General features: G+C 36.8%; 1 pseudogene; it reads right to left on the bottom strand.

Annotated features, from left to right (window-relative positions):
- Nucleotides 1-397: 397 nt before the first annotated feature.
- LOC113562812 lies at nucleotides 398-7907 on the bottom strand (annotated as a pseudogene).
- Nucleotides 7908-10771: the final 2864 nt, after the last annotated feature.

Here is a 10771-nt window from a genome sequence, read left to right as displayed (position 1 = left end):
CGTGGACGCTTCCATGGGAGCCTCCGCCGAGTCAAAATGTTCCGAAAATTATTGTCATCAAGGCAAGATATTAACTTATATAAGAGAGCTAAATTCACATCGAGGAAGAACTCGACGCGGTACCGCATAGCGTGCGCAAGAAAACACGTATTCATAGCCGAGAATTTGAATACCGGCCAGAGATCCCCGTCTGCTGCTAACAGCCGTTAGATTGCGCTAAATCTTGCCTGGTTTCGCGCCGACATCCGACTTCGAGCCATGCGGATTCTGCCTGGTTCTGCCAACCTGTCTTAGATTTGTAGAGCAAGCTCTGTTACATTTCTACAATTTCGAAATGAATTATCGAACGATACCAGTATCAAATTTGTTGTCTTTCAATAGTTGATAAAGCAGATAGTTAGACATCTGCTTTTCGCAGACTTGGCCATCTCGTAAGCAATGTAGATGTAATCTGCCAGCAGATTGGCAACAGATTACTGCAAGGTGATAAGAATTGGCATTCGTTTGTCCGCGTTAGGATAGATCTGCCAGCAGAGCCTGCTAACAGACTCCTGACGGCACAGGCAGAAACCGAGCAGATCTGATAACATTTGAGGGATTGAGGGAAACCACAGAATCTGCAAGGCCATTCATATTAGATATATTAAGCATGTGTTTACTTTTAACACACTATAAATTAGAAAGAACGCATTTTTTGTCTGAACGAATTAAAGGCATTTCTTGATGTCTGACAGTTCTTGCATAATCTCTCTCTTATTGTTAATTTATTTCTAATCCGAAGTCCGAATTTTGCTTTCGAACTTCAGATTGCTTGTGGCGTGAACTAGCGTGACGCTGTCCATGAGGCTCTTGCCGCGAGGAAAAATGTTCAGAAAAATTATATTGATCATGCCAAGGCCTATAAATTTTATATAACTGTTAGGCTAAACTTAACATCGAGTAAGAACTCGACGCGTGCACCGCATAGCTGCAGCGAAACACGATTCATAGCCGTGTAAATTGAATACTGTCAAAAGCTGCAGATCCGCTGGTTTCTGCTGCCAATCTGCCGTTAGATTACGCGCGCGCAGATCTTGCTCGGTTTCTGTCGACAATCTGACTTCAAGCCTATGTTTGCAGATTCTGCTCGGTTTCTGCCGCCAATCTGTTCTTAGATTGTGAGCAAGCTCTGTTACATTTCTGGGCACCAATTTGTTCGATTAATCGTTAACAACTTCTGTATCAAATTTGTTGTCTTTTGGCAGCAATAGTGTGATAGCAGATAGTTAGCATCATCTGCTTTCGGCAGACTTGGCCATCTTATATATAACGGAATTATTAAAATTAAGAATGGACTGCAAGGATGGATGACAATCGAAAGTGAAACTACGGACTCACAACAATACCATTTTATCAGTGAGTAGAGCTATCGCAGTCACCGGTACTAGTGGTATTTGGAAGATTATTGCCAACGTGGGTGATCAGACATTTGGAATGGTTTGAAGTCGCGGAATATGTTCTGCGAATTTCGAGGACAATCGATCGCCGAACATGTTAGTTCAAAAGAGTCAAAAGTTGCGGCAACTGTTCATGCAAGGTAAAACAATCCTCGTAAGAGAGATCGTAAAGTAAGCAATCTTGTAAAAGAATTATTCATTCATCCCAAGGCACATAATTCAGATACACCTATGGGAAACCAGAAAAGGAGAAGCATCGATACAGCGTACCCAGACATTTTCTCTTGCTTATCCAACCGATATTCCAACAACCAAGAGAAAAGTGTCTCAATTGACGGAAATTATAAGTCGATTTCGATATCTGACCGAATGAGGTACATATAAATTCGAACGTAATATTACATTGTGTTGTTTACATGTATGTCATATGCAAAGACAATTCCAAGTGATTGCTATCTGAAAACATAAAGGAATATTTAATGGAATTATTGTGCTCCTCTCTCTCTCTTTAATATATGTGCTCTGCGTTCGTGTATATAGACTAACGGATGAATATGAAAGACCATCATGATCGAATGAGCCGTGGAGGAAGAAATTAACACAGGAGACAAAATACCTCGGTACAAGTAACGCTTCACAAACACATACACATGGAACTGAAAAGTCATCCGAATACTTCAAACGACTAAAATACACCGCTCTTTGTAAGCATGTCCGTTTAAACAACATTTAGTAGATGAGGTTGAACCGATGACTTTCATCGTACTGTATCACGTATATCCTTTACAGATCAAAATGACGTATCACGATGGATCGCCAGTACAGGACACGAAAAATCCCGCTGATAGCATATGGATCACGTGCTAATCTTGCTATTCAAATATCACGCGTATGTTAGATAAAAATGGCATGGTGCAATTGGATTTTATCCGCCTCAGAGCAGGACATATCTTTCCTCATGATAGTATAAATGACACACTTCTGTCTCCAAACGTAGATGACGGACTGTCCGTGCAAAAGTAGCAGCACAAGTCTCTTCGTTTCTATACAGGGTGATTCGTATGAAGTGACCTTAATTATTAGTGACATTTGAAGACATATATGAAAAGAGTTTATACGAAATAAATCAGACAAAAGAGACACATATATAAGGACAGTTATATGAGATGGAGGGTTGAGGACGTTCAAGTCATCTTCTTAATGGATGCTGTATTTTTTATTTTAGGATAGTAGCCCTTTTTAATATAAATTTAATGAACATTACATAAAAGCATCTGAGGTCAATCAAGGCCAAAAATACATGATAAAATAAAATTCAAACGATGATCTGTATTTCCCTTCACAATAAATGTTCAAAGTTTTCACCTTGAACTCGACGACACAGATGAATTGTCTTGCTCGTGATATAATCCGTAAATTGAACGGGCACTATGTCTATGTCGATCTGGATCTCGTTCATTTAATACTCTTGCAGTTTCAGCTGCATTTTTTCCACATTCACCAAAAGTTATCAAAATGTCTACAATTTGTGAATTATTGTAATTAGCCATTACGTTCAGTGCCTACGACTAATCTCATACTAATGCTTCGCTTTGCACTCGCAACGTTTGTAAGCATCACTTGTCCTCAATTCGTAATAATAACATTATGATAGCAGTTTAAGAAAACACAGCTCATAAACATAGATAGACATACTGAGAGCAAAGCGAACGACGGACGGATATACAGATCATACATTTGAATTTTATTTTATCATGTATTTTTGGCCTTGATTGACTTGAATGTTTTTATGTAATGTATCATTGAATTTATATTAAAAGGGCTACTATCCTATAAGATAAAAATACAGCATCCCAAAAAAAGAAGTGACTTGAAACGTCCTCAACGCCTCCACTCATAATAATCGTATCCGTACATGGTGTCCCCCTTTGTACGAACATACTGGTATAAACTCTTTTTTCATGTCTTCAAATTTCACTAATAATTAAATCGGCACTTATGAAACACCCTGTATACGTACATATCACAAGGCCGCATATAATTGTCGCGTATACAGGGTGTCCGGGTTTTAACCGACAAACTGCGGGAGCATATTCTACTAGTGGAAATAAGAAAAAATTCTTATATCGAGTTTGCTTAGAAATGCTTTATTACAAAGTTGTAAACCAATATTGAAAAGAAATATGAGATAAGTAACAAGAACATAGTGTAGAATTTGCAAGGTCGAAGATGTTTATGTTATGTGTATTCACATGTATTCATGTTCACTATGTTGAAACGATTTCAGTATGATTGTTACTTTCACAACAGTAGCTGTTAGATTTCAATCGTCGTGAACTAGCAATTACTATCAGAATGCCAAAAGTGTTTTCAAATGAGGAATACACGATATTCATTTCGCGTACGGATTCTGTGAGAGAAATCCGATACGAGAGTATCAACGTAATTTCCTAACAAGAGAGTACCAGATAGATTTAAAGAACGAATTACTAATTCAAGCTTGAGATGCAACAAAATTTTGAAATGTCGACCGACAAATTCTGCTCATACGTCGATGTCTAGCTTGTATCGATGCGCAAGGACAACATTTTGAAATGCGTCACTAAATCATTGCGTAGATAATTTTTATTTTTGTGAAAAATCCGTTGTTACTTATCTGATATTTCTTTTCAATATTGGTTTATAACTTTGTAATAAAGCATTTCTAAGCAAACTCGATATAAGAATTTTTTCTTATTTCCACTAGTAGAATATGCCCCGCAGTTTGTCGGTTAAAACCGGGACACCCTGTATATATATATATAATATAATAAGAAAAAATTCTTATATCGAGTTTGCTTAGAAATGCTTTATTACAAAGTTATAAACCAATATTGAAAAGAAATATGAGATAAGTAACAACGGAACATAGTGTAGAATTTGGAAGGTCCAAGATGTTTATGTTACGTGTATTCACATGTATTCATGTTCAATATTGAAACGATTCAGTATGATTGTTACTTTCACAACAGTAGCCGTTAGATTTCAATCGTCGTGCATAGCATTACTATCAGAATGCCAAAAGTGTTTTCAAATGAGGAATACACGATATTCATTTCGCGTACGGATTCTGTGACGGAAATGCACGAGCTGCCGTACGAGAGTATCAACGTAGATTTCTAACAAGAGAGTACCAGAAGATTTAAAGCAACGAATTACTAATTCAGTTACTGAGATGCAACAAAATTTTCAGAAATGCGTACCGAAAAATTCTGTACTACGTCGATGTCTAGCTTGTATCGATGCGCAAGGACAACATTTTGAAATGCGTCACTAAATCATTGCGTAGATAATTTTTATTTTTGTGAAAAATCCTTGTTACTATCTATATTTCTTTTCAATTAGGTTTATAACTTTGTAAAGCATTTCTAAGCAAACTCGATATAAGAATTTTTCTTCATTCACAGTAGAATATCGCAGTTTGTCGGTGTTAAAACCCGGACACCCTGTATATATATATATAATAAGAAAAAATTCTTATATCGAGTTTGCTTAGAAATGCTTTATTACAAAGTTATAAACCAATATTGAAAAGAAATATGAGATAAGTAAAAACGGAACATATGTAGAATTTGGAAGGTCCAAGATGTTTATGATGTGTTACATGTATTCATGTTCACTATGTTGAACGATTCAGTATGATTGTTACTTTCACAACAGTAGCCGTTAGATTTCAATCGTCGTGTCAACTAGCAATTACTATCAGAATGCCAAAAGTGTTTCAAATGAGGAATACACGATATTCATTTCGCGTACAGATTCTGTGACGGAAATGCACGAGCTGCCGTACGAGAGTATCAACTCAGATTTTAACAAGAGAAAGCACGATAGATTTAAAGAAGATACTAATCTACTGAGATGCAAACAAATTTTCAGAAATTGTACCGAATTCTGTACTACGTCGATGTCTAGCTTGTATCGATGCGCAAGGACAACATTTTGAAATGCGTCACTAAATCATTGCGTAGATAATTTTTATTTTTGTGAAAAATCCGTTGTTACTTATCTCATATTTCTTTTCAATATTGGTTTATAACTTTAGAAAAGCATTTCTAAGCAAACTCGATATAAGAATTTTTTCTTATTTCACTAGTAGAATATGCCCCCGCAGTTTGTCGGTTAAAACCGGGACACCCTGTATATATATATATATAAGAAAAAATTCTTATATCGAGTTTGCTTTAGAAATGCTTTATTACAAAGTATAAACCAATATTGAAAAGAAATATGAGATAAGTAACAACGGAACATAGTGTAGAATTTAAGACCAAGATGTTTATGTTATGTGTATTTACATGTATTCATGTTCACTATGTTGAAACGATTCAGTATGATTGTTACTTTCACAACAGTAGCGTTAGATTTCAATCTCGTGTCAACTAGCAATACTATCAGAATGCCAAAAGTGTTTTCAAATGAGGAATACACCGATATTCATTTCGCGTACAGATTCTGTGACGGAAATGCACGAGCTGCCGTACGAGAGTATCAACGTAGATTTCCTAACAAGAGAGCAGATAGATTTAAAGCAACGATACTAATTCAGTTACTGAGATGCAACAAAATTTTCAGGAATCGCACTGTAACAAATTCTGTACTCACGTCGATGTCTAGCTTGATCGATGCGCAAGGACAACATTTTGAAATGCGTCACTAAATCATTGGTAGATAATTTTATTTTAAGAAAATCCTTGTTACTTACCTCATATTTCTTTTCAATATTGGTTTATAACTTTGTAAAAGCATTTCTACAAACTTGCTCGTTGTCGCGTTTGACGCAGACGACGACGCGTCGACGAACGAGCGTACGTGAGACCTGAAGCTGGACAGCTGGCTCTCGTCTCGTCGACACCCTGATTCCTGGGATACATGAGCAATGGATCTTTACCGGTTTCTTGCACAATCTCTTTGTAGCGTGATCAAACGAGACCTCCAGTGTTCGTAGCTCGCCTGCCTAAGCGCACTGACCCACTGTTCTACCTGAGACTCCGATCGGCCGCTCAGTACATGACGCTTCTCGTGCTCGTCACGAAACGAGATACTGAAGGCAAACGCTCCTTCGGACGATATCGATATTAATGTGTAATTCTCTAAGATGATGACGCCAGCCGGCTGCCTCCTGTCAATGTGGCCGAGGTCGTTGATGTTGAAATAAAACAGCAGATTGTACCTTAACTTGAACCACTTCTCTTTAAACACTGCAAGCAGATGGGAATCAGCGTATTGAGTACGAGGTATCAGCATACACACACACACACGTACATGTATTTATGTGTCAATAGTTGCTTTCAATTTACATGAAAACCCGGATAATTCTCACTAACTCAGTCGAACGCACTTCCTTTTGATGCTGGAAAATTGAGATTCGAGCGAATTTGCAGACTTGACTCGAGGTGTTTTTTCATGCTGATACGCGATGCTCAGTTTTAGCATGAAAATAGGTCTGTGTCCACAATCGACCATTATCCAGCGTTACTCACTGAACAATTGATGTCTTATCCGAGTACACAATAGGTCTGGGTCCACAATCGACATTATCCAGCGTACTCACTGAACAATTGATGTCTTATCCGAGTACACAATAGGTCTGGGTCCACAATCGACATTATCCAGCGTTACTCACTGAACAATTGATGTCTTATCCGAGTACACAATACTCGCATAAGCGAGTAACTCGGTATCACTTCAGTGCAAATGGAAAGCAACTATCGATCAATCTAAACGAGATGACGGGGGATCAGGCCCTGACCATCAGGCCAGCGTCCGCGTCACGTTCACCATTTATTTCATTGGGTCGCGCGTTAGACTAACCTGACTTGTGGGCCCGCTTGTGATTTAGACGTCCCTCGAGATCCGCGGGCCCAAAGCTCACCTCCGCGAGCTCCTTGTCGTTGAACCTCATACCGGAGTCAAAGGTGCAGACCTCGCAAACCGTGTGTCGCCATGACGATGCACTCCGTTCCTCGATTCTTTATTCACGTTAATCACGTAATCACGATTGACGGGATTAGGACGAGGCGGTGGCGAGCGCACTCTCGTTCCACCCGTTGATCGACATTGACGCTGCCTCACATCTTCGTTTCTCCAAAGGGCCGATTTGTCTTTACGTCGGTTAATTGGCGGAATAATCGATATCACCGCAAGATATCTTGTATCTTGTCATTGAGTCGCCGTATATTGCTCCATCACGTTGTCCACGGTCTTATATACAGGTCTGGAAACTTCAGAGGTGGAGATGGATCATTTTGTGTGACACTTTTTATTCCTTTAGTAGCCGCTAGAGGCGTTGCGATCGATGTTCGCAGGGCGACGAGGGACGTCAGAGGCCGGGGGAATATCCGTCCGTCTTTATTCCACTCGCAGTCTTCACGAAACAATATGATAAATTAATAACGCTTTAAATAATTTAAGACTGTAAATGAATTAGTGAAATATGTATATGAAATAAAATTGAGTTTTTATTCTCAAAATTAAGTGTGAATAAAAACGAATCCTTCAGTGATGGAAAAAAATGTAATAAAATTTGTTGAAATGTATTTGAAACTCTCTGTCAATCGACCTCGATTCATTAACATTTCATCATAAATTTTTATATTTTATTATAAATTTTCGTATTTTATTATAAATTTTATATCTAATATTCCAAAAGTTTGAAAATTTATGATGAAATGATAATGAACCGGGATCAATTGATAGGGATTTTCAAATACATTTTAGCAAAATTTTATTATATCTTTTCCATCAGGATTTTATGTTTAAATCTGTCCTTTATCTTTTTATTTTATTTTTGCGGGTAATAGCTTTTTCCCACTTTTTCCAAGTAACAATGTCTTTCGGCACTCGAAATAAAGAACGTTTCTGCTCGGTTCTACTGCCGGTCTTGCAATTCGGTACCGCACACCATTTCGTCATTTCAATAAACGTTTCGATAACTTTTGTAGTCAATAACCGTTTTTCAATAAGAGTCATGAACACACGTGGGTTCTTATCTCCGGTTTTTCAGGTTATATTCATCTGCGGACGTCGATGACAGCGACGAGTAGTGGTTATGCTAGAAACTAAATGTGCTTCAAAAATCGGCCATACTCCCACCACTGAAATTAGAGGTAGTTTCCAGACCTGTATGTAAGACCGTGATGTTGTCTCCATCGGATACAGCGATGCTCCTTGAATCGGAGTCACGTCAGAACGTCAGAAGTAACGTCAAGTTCGAGCGGCGACACGTCTCTGCTAAAATAATCATGGCGGGAAATTTAATTGTCGAAGCATAGTATTTGAAATGTAAAATATAAATAACACGGATAAAAAATAAACTTTTATTTTTAATATTAAATATTATGCATTGCCATAGTTTTACTATCAAAATGTCTCTTTGGTGCTTTACGGTTTTTAGTTCTCTATACGCAATCTTGCATCTAAACAGCATATTTATTAAATATCTTCATTTTTAAATTGTGACAACCAGTGATGGAAAGAAATTTTAAATTCTTTTTAAAATGTAACACATTAGGAGGAGGATTCTTGAATTGCATATAAATGAAAATGGATTTTTCACACAGTCTTCTATGGAACGACCAGTAAAAAAACAAATTCAAATGCTCTTTTTCTTCTAACAAATAAAAATTTATTATGCCTTTTCGCTTGAATTGTTCTTTTTTCCAAAATGAAATGAGCTTTTCTGTTTCTGTGACTTTCAGACGCAATTTGAATTTGTTTTTTCACTGGTCGTTCCATAGAAGACTGTGTGAAAAATCCATTTTCATTTATATGCAATTCAAGAATCCTCCTCCTAATGTGTTACATTTTAAAAAGAATTTAAAATTTCTTCCCATCGCTGGTTGTCACGATTTAAAATCGATAAGAAATAAACATTTCCTCGAAAAATGGAAAATGCGAGATTTAAAGGCGAGATTCCTGCGAAAATCTGTCGCGTGCGACAAAAATTCAAAATAATCTCAAACGTTTTTACAGATTTTACATTATCTCTGCAATATAGCGTCAGCATTTGAATTCGTCTTTTTACTGGTCGTTCCATAGAAGACTGTGTGAAAAATCCATTTTCATTTATATGCAATTCAAAAGAATCCTCCTCCTAATGTGTTACATTTTAAAAAGAATTTAAAATTTCTTTCCATCGCTGGTTGTCACGATTTAAAATCGATAAGAAATAAACATTTCCTCGAAAAATGGAAAATGCGAGATTTAAAGGCGAGATTCCTGCGAAAATCTGTCGCGTGCGACAAAAATTCAAAATAATCTCAAACGTTTTTACAGATTTTACATTATCTCTGCAATATAGCGTCAGCATTTGAATTTGTTTTTTCACTGGCCGTTCCATAGAAGACTGTGTGAAAAATCCATTTTCATTTATATGCAATTCAAAAGAATCCTCCTCCTAATGTGTTACATTTTAAAAAGAATTTAAAATTTCTTTCCATCGCTGGTTGTCACGATTTAAAATCGATAAGAAATAAACATTTCCTCGAAAAATGGAAAATGCGAGATTTAAAGGCGAGATTCCTGCGAAAATCTGTCGCGTGCGACAAAAATTCAAAATAATCTCAAACGTTTTTACAGATTTTACATTATCTCTGCAATATAGCGTCAGCATTTGAATTCGTCTTTTTACTGGTCGTTCCATAGAAGACTGTGTGAAAAATCCATTTTCATTTATATGCAATTCAAAAGAATCCTCCTCCTAATGTGTTACATTTTAAAAAGAATTTAAAATTTCTTTCCATCGCTGGTTGTCACGATTTAAAATCGATAAGAAATAAACATTTCCTCGAAAAATGGAAAATGCGAGATTTAAAGGCGAGATTCCTGCGAAAATCTGTCGCGTGCGACAAAAATTCAAAATAATCTCAAACGTTTTTACAGATTTTACATTATCTCTGCAATATAGCGTCAGCATTTGAATTCGTCTTTTTACTGGTCGTTCCATAGAAGACTGTGTGAAAAATCCATTTTCATTTATATGCAATTCAAAAGAATCCTCCTCCTAATGTGTTACATTTTAAAAAGAATTTAAAATTTCTTTCCATCGCTGGTTGTCACGATTTAAAATCGATAAGAAATAAACATTTCCTCGAAAAATGGAAAATGCGAGATTTAAAGGCGAGATTCCTGCGAAAATCTGTCGCGTGCGACAAAAATTCAAAATAATCTCAAACGTTTTTACAGATTTTACATTATCTCTGCAATATAGCGTCAGCATTTGAATTCGTCTTTTTACTGGTCGTTCCATAGAAGACTGTGTGAAAAATCCATTTTCATTTATATGCAATTCAAAAGAA

This window comes from Ooceraea biroi, chromosome 10 (genome assembly GCF_003672135.1).
Source record: "Ooceraea biroi isolate clonal line C1 chromosome 10, Obir_v5.4, whole genome shotgun sequence".
Taxonomy (NCBI): domain Eukaryota; kingdom Metazoa; phylum Arthropoda; class Insecta; order Hymenoptera; family Formicidae; genus Ooceraea; species Ooceraea biroi.
The sequence above is the reverse complement of the archived record's forward strand: the minus strand, read 5'-3'. Positions and strand labels throughout refer to the sequence as shown.